Below are 12,705 nucleotides of genomic sequence, written 5' to 3'. Positions count from 1 at the left end.
GCAGTGCATGGACTAAGTAGTTGTGGCACATGGGCTTAGTTGCTCTGCAGTATTTGGGATCTTCCCTGCCCGGGGATTGAACACATGTCCTCTGCTTTGGCAGGTAGATTCCACTAGACCGCCCCAAGGAAGTCCCTTGCCTTATGCCTTAAACAAGAGAAGCCATAGAATGCCCAGCCTGCCCACAGCCCCTGGGAAGTCCTCATGAGTCCATTCCTGCCCCATCTAATAGGCAATGCACAGGCTTGTCAAACCACCTGTGAACTAGCCTGGCTCAAAAAAGATGACCTACACCAATTGGATTCGACCTCTTGAATCTGCACTAGTATATAAGGAGGAACAGGCAGGTATAAGTAACTGGTAGGAGCTAGTGCAGAAAGGGGAAGATGTATAGATGGTGCAAAGGAGCCCTTCCAGTCTTGTGCAGGCTGGAAATCGGAGGCAGCAGGGAGCATGGGTAAAAGGGTAAATAGTATGGAGGAGAAATGGCCCTTCGATAGTGGGAAAACAGCAGATTCACAGAGAAAAATGAGCATTGAAGAGATAGCTTCCCTTCTCCAGAGCTGACCCACTCCATGAAAAGGCTCCAGGTGGGTTCCAGACCACCAGCACCCTTTCAGCAAACATTTTGTTTTTTAAAATTTATTTTATCTAGCTAAGTACAGTTGATTTACAATGTTGTGTTAATATCTTCTATATAGCAAAGTGATTCAGCTATGTATATATTTTATATGTATATATATGTATATATATATATATACATTTGTTTCATATTCTTTTCCATGATGGTTTATCACAGAATATTGAATATAATTCCCTGTGCTATACAGTAGGACCTTGTTGTTTATCCATTCTCTGTATAATAGTTTGCATCTACTAATCCCAAACTCCCCATCCATCCCTCCCACCTCATCGCCTTGGCAACCACAATTCTGTTCTATGTGTGAGTCTGTTTCTGTTTCGTAGATAAGTTTGTGTCATATTTTAGAGTCCACATGTAGGTGATAGATATGGTATTTGTCTTTTTCTTACTTAATATTCTCTAAATCCATCCATGTTGCTGCAAATGGCATTATTTCATTCTTCTTTATGGCTGAGCGGTATTCCGTTGTATGTATGTGCCACATCTTTACCCATTCATCAGTCCAAGGACATTTAGATTGTTTCTATGTATCGGCTACTGTGAATAGTGCTACTATGAACACAGAGGCGCAGGCATCTTTTTAAATTACAGTTTTGTCCAGATATATGCCCAGGAGTGGATTGCTGGATCATGTGGTAACTCTATTTTTATTTTTTTGAGGAACCTCCACATTGTTCTCCACAGTAACTTTCTCAATTTACATTTCTACCACCAAAAGAAACGCCTTACTCTTAAGGTGACTGACTGCAGCACTTTTCTGTCCCAAGAAACCAAAAGAACCTGCCCACGTTATTTTTATGTTAATCAGTACTCTTTCAGTTGCAAGTGACTAAAATGCAGTGCAAATGGAATCCTTAAAGAAGAAAAGGTATTAGTTCTGGTACTGGGATGCCAATGGATAGTTGACTTCAGAAGTATCTGGATCCACACGCTTAAATGGTGCCTTAAGTATCCCTTCTCTTTCTCAACTTTGTTGGCCTCTGGGCTGGTGTCAATCCCAAGTAGACTCTCCCTTAATGTTACCAGACAGCCATTATGGTCAGCTGCTTCTAAGACAGCCCCAGTGATCCCTACCTCCTGGTATTCACAGCCTTGTGTAATTCCTTCCCCTTGAATAACCAGCTTCTAATCAATAGACTGTGTCAATATTAATGGAATGTCACTTCTGTGATTAGGTTATATAAGACTGGGACTTAGCTCTGACTGGCACAGACTCTCTTGCCATCTCCTCTGGTTAAATTTCATAAAATTGCCTGCCAAGTAGAAAGACTCATGTGATAAGGAACTGAGGGTGGCCCTTGGCCAACAGCCAGTGAGGACTTGAAACCCTCAGTCCAATGTCCCACCAGGAACTGAATCCTGCCAACAACCACTGGGTGAGGTTGGAAGCAGATTGTTCCCCAGTCAAGGCTCCAGATGAATGAACTGTCTGGCTTCCAGTGAAAAACCTATGTGTGATTTCTCAGGCCTGATCAGGCCTGATAGGCAATTCAAAGGCTTTACTTTACCTGGCAGGCCTCTGGGAGGAAAGCTGCCTTTCCCACACCAGACCTGGTGCATGGGCAGCGGATTGCAGTCTCTAAGGGAGTTGCATTCAAGGACTCAGCCCCTCTGACCTGTCAAACTCTCATGTATATTGTGTTCCTTGCTTCCTGAGTCCCTTTATCGGAGGTCCTGGGCAGAGGTCCTCTCCAGGCACCTCTGCCAAGGCCTCCTTATGGGGGAAAGTGGGACATGACTTTGCAGTCACTTGCTCACTCTGACCTTGTACCCAGTATTTCCCCCCCCCATCCCTCCTCTCTCTCCGTCCCCACCCCAAAAGTCCCAGGGGCTATAAAATCCCTTCAACAGTGAGATGTATATAGATGAAAATTCCACAGGGAGAGTAGGTACTTCCTCCAGTTTCAGTCTCTAAACCATCTAAGCAAGTGATCAAAGGCTTAACTTTTTCATTTTCAGCTTGTAGCTTTAATTGGCTACTTGCATACCTGACACTTTAGCACTCTATCCCAGCTAGACTGGGATCCTGACAAGGAGACCCCAGCTTATGCCTCATCTTCACCAGGGATTGAACTCATGCTTCCTACATTGGGAACATGGAGTCTTAACCACTGGACCACCAGGGAAGTCTGACACCTTGATTGCAGTCTTTTGAAAGACCCTGAGGCAGAGCTCCTGGTGCACAGAAATTGTGAGATAATATATAATATATTAATATTATTTTAAACTGCAAAGTTTGTGGTGATTTCTTATGCAGCAATAGCTGACCAATGACAGCCACCAACTGCTTCAGGCCTGAATTTGTTCAGGTTAGCAACTCCAGCAAGAAGAGGGGTTGCCCCATACCTCCAGCAGAATACAGGGACTGCCTTTCACTAATCCAGAACAGCTGTGGGCCCCGCCTTAACCCACTCATTATCACTCTGACCCGCCTGGGTCCTCATCCACTCCATAGCTCCATTCCAACCCTGTTTGCTTAGAATTGGGGCAGGGCAGCTTTCCAAAGGAAAATAATTGTGCCAATATCAGAAAGAAGAGAAACAGAGGCAGAAAAGCAAAAGCGAGACATATATTCTACAGGTAGCAAGGGAGTAAAAGTATACACCTTTGCAGACATCTTATTAACCAGCTCAAAAGAGCAACTTGCAAGCACTGTGTTAGTAAGCTCTTTGCATGAGTTCACAGCTAATACTAATTCTAATTATTTATGATACTGGCCATTTTTTTACACTCCATCATTACTTATTAAAATTTTATGAGCTTACTAGAACTTTCGGCATACTCCAGAAATTAAGCAGCTGCAGCTGACCCTTGAACAACATGGATTTGAACTGTGCAGGTCCACTTATACACGGATTTTTTTCAATATATATACTGAAAAATCTTTTGGATATTTGTGACAATTTGAAAAAACTGGCAGATGAACCATATAACCTCAGTTCAGTTCAGTCGCTCAGTCATGTCCGACTCTTTGCGACCCCATGAATCGCAGCACGCCAGTCCTCCCTGTCCATCACCAACTCCCGGAGTTTATCCAAACTCGTGTCCATTAAGTCGGTGATGCCATCCAGCCATCTTATCTTCTGTCGTCTCCTTCTCCTCCTGCCCCCAATCCCTCCCAGCATCAGGGTCTTTTCCAATGAGTCAGCTCTTTGCATGAGGTGGCCAAAGTACGGTCCGTCACAGCTGGCACGCTTCTGCCCCATATAACCTAGAAATATAGAAAAAATTAAGAAAAAGGTAAGATGAGTGCATAAAAATGTATGTAAATAAATAACATACCAAATTTTAAAAATAAAAATATCACATACAAAATATACGTTGACTGTTTATGGTATGAGTAAGGCTTGTGGTCAGCATTAGCCTTGACCATGAAGGAACTGGTACCCCCTAATCCGTATGTTTTCAAGGGTCAACTATACATTTATTAAAACACATTAACCTACCATTTGCTTTGACTTCTCCAACTTGTTCCAATTAGGAAGGTTTTGCTGTTAATTAACATTTGTCCAGAAGTTCGAGGCAAGTGAACAAAGAGATTAGATAACCAAGGGGTGCCCAGCTATTTTCCTTAGTCAAAGTTCTGGAAGGGCAAATGTCACAAATACAGAAATATATATGTATATTAAATAATAAATGTATTGTTTACATGTATCACTTTTGTGAGTTCCATTTAGGAAAGAGAGTTTAAGTTTAATTAAAATGAAATTTACTTTTTTAAAAAAAATTATTTATTTTATTTTTTGGCTGTGGTGAGTCTTCATTGTTGCACGCGGGCTTTCTCTAGTTGTGGCAAGGGAAGCTACTCTCTAGCTGCAGTGTGCGGGCTTCTTATTGTGGTGGCTTCTCTAGTTGAGGAGTACAGGCTCTAGGTGTGTAGGCTTCGGAAGTTACAGTGTGTGCACTCAATAATTGTGGCACATGAGCCTAGTTGCTCCATGGCATGTGGCATCCTCCCGGGCCAGGGATCAAACCAGTATCTCTTGTATTGCAAGGAAAATTCTTAACCACTGGACCACCAGGGAAGACCCCTGCTGAAAAAAAAAAAAAAGAAATTTACTTTTAAAATTCAAATTGACTATAATATAAGTAGTTTAGGGGGCTACATGTTCGGCCTTAGACACTGACATTGGACTCCTACATAAGATATGGTATATTGTTCTTCTCAGTTTCCTGTGAGAACCCTTGACTATGATTTTACATCTCAATTGCTGTCATGGGAAATAAGAAACTGCATTTCACTGAAGTATCTTTCGTCTCTCTAACACAACCCCTCCTCCACCCACAAAAAGTCTAGATAACCCCCCTTACACAGAAATATATATACATATATATATATATATACATACTATCATCCGATAACCTCTTAGACTAAGATAGAGTGGTTCCCACACTCATATTTGTGCTGAAAAAACTACCCCTAAAAACGTTATTTTGGGAGGATATATGTGCCTGAAGGAAAGAGATGCAAGAACTAATGGAGACGGGGGTAACAGGGAGGGATAAACTGGGAGACTGGGATTGACATATACACTACTATGTATATATAATAGATAACTAATGAGGACCTATTGTATATCACAGGGAACTCTACTCAATACTTTCTAATGACCTATATGGGAAGAGAATCTGAAACAGAGTGGACATATGCACATGTATAACTGAGTCACTTTGCTGTACCCCTGAAACTAACACAGCATTGTGAACAAACTCTACTTCAATGAAAGTTAAACAGACGGGACTTTCCTGGTGGCCCAGTGGTTAAGACTCTGCACTCCCAGTTCAGGGGCACAGGTTCAATTCCTGGCTAGGGAATTAAGATCCCTCATACCATGTGGTGCAGCCAAAAAATAAAATAAGTTTTAAAAAATTAAACAAAGAAACAAAAAAGAAGTCTTGGAGAACAAAGAAACTGGTAAATATATGGATAAATATAAATGTGCATTGAGTATAAAAAGCAATTACAGGATATTCAAGAGGATAGAGATCATGGTTAACTCTAGAGCAGCAGCATCCAATGAAATAAAAGTTGAGCCACATATGTAATTAAAAATTTTTCAAGTAGTCACTTTAAAAAAAGTGTTTTTTTTTAAAAAAAGGTGGTAAAATTAATTTTAATAGTATATTTCATTAAACACAATGTACCCCAAAATATCACTACTTCTACCACAAAATCTGGTGTGACTGCAAGTGGGCTTTGAAGTGACTTCTCTTTTAAATCTAAAATATACAGCATTTGGACTTCCCTGGTGGTCCAGTGGTTAAGACTGTGCACTTCCAATGCAGGGGACATGAGTTTGATCCCTGGTTGGAGAAAATCCCACATGTTGTGTGGCATAACCAAAAAAGTAAAGAAAAAAAATATATATAATTAACAAGGGTGGGGGGCAATGGTCAGCTAACGTACTGTTGGCAGGAGTAGAGAGTAGTATACCTTTTTTGATGGGCAGTTTGGGAGGATCAATCAAAATTCCAACTATGCATGCTTTTTTATCCAATAATAATACCTGTCCTATAAGACTTTTTCCTGCAGGAAATCTCACGAGGTTCATAAAGCCTGAGCATTGCTGTGAAGCCGGGGGTGTTCATTGCTTTGTAGTTTGTGATAGTGAAAAAGAGGAAGCAATTTAAATGACCGTTGAGTGGAGGATTAACCGAATTATGGTGAAGCCACAGTATGGAATCATCATGACTACAAAATATTGGGCAATCTTTAAAAGGTATTGCTGCTGCTGCTGCCGCTAAGTCACTTCAGTCCTGTTAGCTGAACTTAAATGTAGTGACAGGAAGCCAGACACAAAAGGCCATATATTATATGATTCCATTTATATGAAATATTCACAGTAGACAAATCCATAGAGACAAAAATTAGATTAATGGTTGCCAGGAGCTGGGGATGTGAAGGAGGAAATGGGAAGTGACTACCAGTAGATATGAGGTTTCTTTCTGAGGTGATGAGGTTGAGCTGGAGTTAGTGGTGATGGTTGTACAGCCTTGAGAATTTATGAATACCCACTGAATTGTCCACTTCATTTAAAAGGGTAAAAAACAAAAAAAGCAAATCACTTAAAAATATATAGTGTGTGATCTCATCTATGCTTTAAAAAAATCTATTTGTTACAAAACCCACTGAAATGTTGTGAAGTAATTAGCCTCCAACTAATTAAAAAAAAAAATCTATTTGTTTACATGTTGTGTATAATGCATGTGTACATAAACACAACTGGAAGCGTAAACAACACTTAACTGTGGTTTTCTTTAGCGAGAAATCTAAAATTTAAGATTTGTTACAGGAACTTTTATTTCCCACAAGTGGACTAAATTATTTTAAATTAAAGAGTTACAAAATTTCCCTTTAAGACAACATATCTCTTCTTAGTTGACAAGCAAAAAGGGTTTTATTTATTTATTTATTTTTTTGCAAAAAGGGTTTTAAAAGATAGGAGACTAAAGTAAGCCAGGTTGTTTGTATGGTCATGTTGATTATTTAATATATAAAACATAGAGAAAATGATAATTTTTATAATTGTAATAAAAATATTATAAATTGTAATGTATTATAAAATTATATAATTATAATGTGATATTTATTATCCTATTTTATGAATAATATTGCTGAGGCAGTCTGAACATGGGTTGGAAAAGAATTTCCAGACACAGAGCATTTCAGAAGGGAGTGAGTTTATTAAGAACAAAGAGCAGAGATAATGTGAGCACTGTGAGCGCAAGGGGCTGACCTCCTGACAGACCAGGGAAAGCCAACTTTTTGTGGGTTAGTAGCCACTTTTTATAGCCTCGAGACAAAATTCCTCCTGGAAGGGTTGGCATTAGGTGACTGGTTTGGGTGCTATAGGCTATATAGGGTGTTTACTGGAGTGGGCATCTTTCCCTAATTTGGCATCAGGAAGCTTGTTGGTAATGATCAGGGGCTTTTGACAACAGTTACAAAGGAACTGAATTAGCTTTGGAGGTGTCCTTGGTTCTGGGCTCCATTTCTGTGGCCTTGGGGCAGGACTCAACAATTATCTTTTATATAATTATAATATTATCAATATAATAAATTATAAAATAAAATAACAATATACATATTGTGCATGTCCCAAGTGACATAATGATATTTATTCAGCTTTCTTCTTTGCCAGGTTCCATGCTAAGCATCTTATAATGATTTTCTTTCATATAATCCTCTCAACATATCCTATGGTAAGGGCTATAATTATCATTCCCATTTATAGCACAGGAAACTGAGGCTCAGAGAGATCTCTGGGAGAAGCTTAGAAGCAGTGGGATAGAATATAAATCCAAGTGTGTTTGATACCAGAATGCTGGGTCTTATCCTGCAGCCAGTTAGAAAAGATTGGAATGCTGACCAGGGAATAGAGAGCATAGGAAAAGAGAAATGCCAGGGAGTGTTTCTCAGGCTGTACATGGGGGGTGGGGGCTAATCCATTGGAGCCTTGGTAATCCAGGCAGGGTGACGTCTGGGGACCCCAGGCCTAGATCAAAGGTTCTGGCCCCTCTCTCTGTGCCTCATCGCCATGCCTTGCAAAATTGAGGAAATCAAGGACTTTCTGTTTACAACCAGGCAAAAAGACCTCAAGCCTGTTAAGATCCAGAAAAATAAGGATAATGTGAAGTTTAAAATTTGATGCAGCAGATACATTTACACCTTAATTATCACAAAGAGAAGGCAGACAAACTGAAGCAGTCCCTTCCTCCAGATTTGGCAGTGAAGAAGCTGAAACGAACCACGTGTGCTGGTTTGAACTGTATTAAAATTTTAAAAATTAAAAAAAGTAAAGTCACTAAGGAGGTAAATGTTGAGGACAAGAGCAGTGAAACTTACCTGTGACTTTATATAAACTGAAATGAAGATGCCCCATTAAAGATGATCAGAAGACAAGCTGAGCCTGAAGCAGGGAAGATAAGGAACTCCTGGGGAGGCCAGATGTCCCCTGGAAAGGGACAAACTGAACTGATTGTCAAGAAGATAGTTTTGGGCAAACAAGAAACCTCATCAAGATTCTAGATCTTTGTGAGCATGAGTTGCCAAAATAAATCCTCTCCTGAGTGTTATATTCAGTTTTGCCATTTGCTTCTGTTGGGACCAACACTCTTATTTGTTCACGTAGCATTTGCTGAGGGCTTCCCAGGTGGCGCTAGTGGTAAAGAACCCACCTGCCAATGCAGGAGACTTAAGAGACATGGGTTCAATCCCTGTATGCGAAAGATCCCCTGAAGGAAATGGAAACCCACTCCAGTATTCTTGCCTGTAGAATCCCATGGACAGAAGAGCCTGGTGGGCTATAGTCCATGGAGTTGCAAAGAGTCAGACACGACTGAAGTGACCTGGCATACCACTTACTGAACATCTACCAAGCCCTGTGCTAGACTCTGAAGACAGAGATGCGAATGAAACATTGTCCATGCCTTTAAGGAGATTCCAGACTGGAGCAGGAAGACAGACATGGAAAGTGATTCTCACAATTCAGAGTGGCAAGGATTCTGATATGAATTTCCACAGAGTGCTACGCGAAGGCAGAAGTATATCTGTCTCTGTTGTGTACATCAAGGAAGACTTCCTGGAACAGGTGACCACTTGAGCCCAAAGAATTGCTGGAAATTAGCTAGGTGAAGAACAAGTAACAAGTAGTAAAGAGCAGGAACATGGGTGAGGGATAAGGGGTACAAAGAGTTCACCGCAACGTTCATTGTCTGGCATGGCTGGAGCTATGGGAATGAGTGTGGGCTCCACAAGGGGAAAGCCCACTCTGTGTTTTGTTCTGCTTTGTTACTGTAGTATCCAGCCCAGTGTCTGGCACGCACTTCCTTCTTCCACAAATGCTCTATATCCTGTGAAGGTACCCACCTGGAACCCCTGACTTTCCAGAACCCAGTCAAGAATCAGAACTGCTAAGTTACAATACAAGGGCGTAGAGTCCATAATGGAGCAAGTATTTTTCTTATTTGGTGTCTCTGTATTCTTACTGATATTGTGTGTGTGTGTGTGTGTATACTTACTTGTGTATATATATAAAAGGTCAGAACTCCAGTGAGGAGTGTGGGAACAGAGGGAAGAGATGGAGAGGGAAGAGTGTGAATGACTGAAGGGTGTACATCTCTAAAAGAACTTTGGCAATGAACATATCTCCTGAAAAGTGAAATTTCACATTTCTTAGAGCTTTGCCTTTTGGAGATCTCCTATTTGTAAAAATACAATTTCATTGCTATTTGACATTGGAATTGTACAACAAAGAATGTTGCTCACCATCTGTTTCTACAAGGATTAAGTCATTAGCCACTCCAGTGATTGACCAACAGTGCATCCTGAAAGGAATTCAGGATGAAAAACAGGATGCGGCTCTCTATGCTTTGGAAAACAGGCCCCTTAGTTAATTAGGGTGTATTTTTCAGGATTAGTTTTAATGAACCCAGATTCTTACATCTTCCCATACATAGTAAAGCACTAAAATCATGAACTAAGATACCTGTTTCTTATGACTAACAATTATCCTTTTACTGAGATACATGCTTGACTGCAGGTATTCCCTCTCCAAAATCATACATACACTGGCCTCTCTTACATCTTTGGAGCAGTTTCTCAGAGTTAGAGAGAGACACTTTCTCAGACTGTATTCCTCAGTAAGATCCCTGAATAAAACTGAAACTCACAAGTCTTTTATGTTTTCTTCTTTCTGTCCACAGAATGGTCAGAAATACATGTTGAAAAGAAAGAAGAGGTCTAGGGAAGTTAAGCTTAGAGGTAACTTGCTTGTCAAGAAGTTTAATCTTCCATCTCCTTTCTATGTCCACAAATGCTCTATATCCTTTGAAGAAGGTTCCACCTGGAACCCCTGCCTCTCCAGAACCCAGCCAAGAATCCAAACTGCCAAGTTACAAAACAAAGGTCATAGAGTCCATAATGGAGCAGGTAATTTTCTCATTTAGTGTCTCTGTATTCTTATTGATGTTTTGTGTGTGTGTTGGTATATGCTTAGTCGGGTCCCACTCTTTCTAACCCCATGAACTGTAGTCCACCAGGTTCCTCTGTCCATGGAATTTTCCAGGCAGGAATACTGGAACGGGTTGCCATTTCCCACTCCAGGGGATCTTCTCAACCCAGAGATTGTGTCTCCTGCATTAGCAGGCAGATTCCTTAGCCCTGGACCACTTGGCAAGTCCCAGATATTTTACCCAGGTCTATTAAGTTTAGTTGTCTGGGTTCTAAGGTAGAGAATATATAAAGCAGCAAATTGACTGGAGCAAGAACAATTATATCAGTAGTTATCAATTACTGAACATCTATTGTCTACAGGGTATTTTACTGGCACATGCCTCATCAAATCCACTCAATAACCCCCGGAAACAGAGGCTCTAAGAGGGGGAAATAACTATCCTAAAGACACAATGAAATGTAAGCAAATCTGACAGAGAGGAAGACCCAAACCCAGTGCCTAATCTGCAGGAGGAATTAACAATGAAACAGCAGTCTGGGGCCATTCTGTGTGTGGGATAAGCTCTTCTAGTTCCCACAGTTAGCACGGTAGCAATGTTCACACACAAAAAAGCTCATTCCTGGAATCAGTATGAGAAACGATTGCATTGTGTCCACTGTGCTCTGTTCAGAGTAAGGGAACTATGTGTTACATTTCAGAAATAACAGAATTTGGATAAGTGGGTGAGTTTTGGTTTTGTCCATGAGCTTTGACCTTGAGCAAACTGCCTAACAACTCTGGGCCTCGTTTCCTCCCCTGGATGGTGAAGGTTATTGTTTGAATCAACAATCTCTGAAATTCTTTGAGTTCCAGGCAACTTGGGCCAACTCCTATCTTTTGGAAGACCTTGGCTGTGGAACCCAAAATCCATTCAGGGCTGAGAGCGCCACCTGGTGATTCAAACTTGTAAGTGAGATTTTTCACTTCCTGTGCACAGCTAACCCAGTTTACAGTTCCAGTTTAGACCTGCAGGATGGTTTTTTCCCCTAACTCCTTGAAATTGCTTTTAAAATGTTGTGAATATGTGCATTTTCCTGGGAAGAGGGTACATAGTTTTCATCCAACATTTCTTAGGCCTCCCTTTCCTCAATCGAAGTTTTTACTACTGTCATTGAATGTGAGGCCCAGAGCAGAAGTGATTCATTCGATAAGCATGGGCTTGAGGCTATGACTTTGTTTGGAAAGTTATTTTATTTCTCTGAGCCTCAGCTTCCTCATTTACAATATGTAGATAAGATTAGTGCCTCCTTCTGAAGTTTGCTCAAAGGATAGGAGAAAATCCATGGAAAGTGTGCCTGGTAAGAACAGTTGGTATATATCATGAGGAAATTTTCTCAAAACTCTTATAAGAGGGACTTCCCCAGCGGTCTAGTGGTTAAATTCTGCCTTCCAGTGCAGGGGGCATGGGTTCTATGCCTGTTGGGGGAATTAAGATCCCACATGCCATGTTGAGCAGAGACAGGGAATTCTACCAGAGAGGGAATGCAAAAATCTTAGAGTGGAATCAGGCATAATAAACTTGTATTTGAGAAATGCGATAGAACTTATGCAGCACGCAGGAGAAAGAACCAAAGCAGACAAAGATCAGATGCTGGAACCCTAAGAGGTTGGGAATTCCTGGCTACACAGCCAAAGGAGTTTGACTTTGGAAAAAGAAAAAATAATGGCATAAAACACTATTTGACCACATTTCAGGCAGGTGCCCTGGCATACAGAGAGCCCAGTCTAAGTAAAGAGAGGCAGGCTTCTGTAAAATGCCAGCATCTCCTCAGCCTCACAGAAAGTGAGAACAATCTCTTTCCAGATGTGAGTGGAATTACAGTTAAGGCAGAGAGGAAATTAGAAAAAAAGGTGCCCCAAGTTCTCTGAGTCCCTTAGTAGCTTCAATGTCTGTTGAATGGCCATCAGGTGATGAATGGCTTAACACTATGTGGTTATCTCCATACACTGGAATATAATTCCACCATAAAAAGAAAAGAAGTACTGATACCCACTACAACATGTTTTGCTAATTGAAAACACTATGCTAAGTGAAAGCAGCCTATTGCAACATATTCTTTGATTCCA

The 12,705-nt window shown here is 40.7% G+C and overlaps 1 pseudogene; it reads left to right on the top strand.

The window, feature by feature from the left end:
- Nucleotides 1-8,181: 8,181 nt before the first annotated feature.
- LOC122441231 lies at nt 8,182-8,495 on the top strand (annotated as a pseudogene).
- The last annotated feature ends 4,210 nt before the right edge of the window (nt 8,496-12,705 follow it).

This window comes from Cervus canadensis, chromosome 1 (assembly GCF_019320065.1).
Source record: "Cervus canadensis isolate Bull #8, Minnesota chromosome 1, ASM1932006v1, whole genome shotgun sequence".
Taxonomy (NCBI): Eukaryota; Metazoa; Chordata; class Mammalia; order Artiodactyla; family Cervidae; genus Cervus; species Cervus canadensis.
Note: the sequence above shows the minus strand (reverse complement) of the source record. Positions and strands in the feature narration are given on the sequence as shown.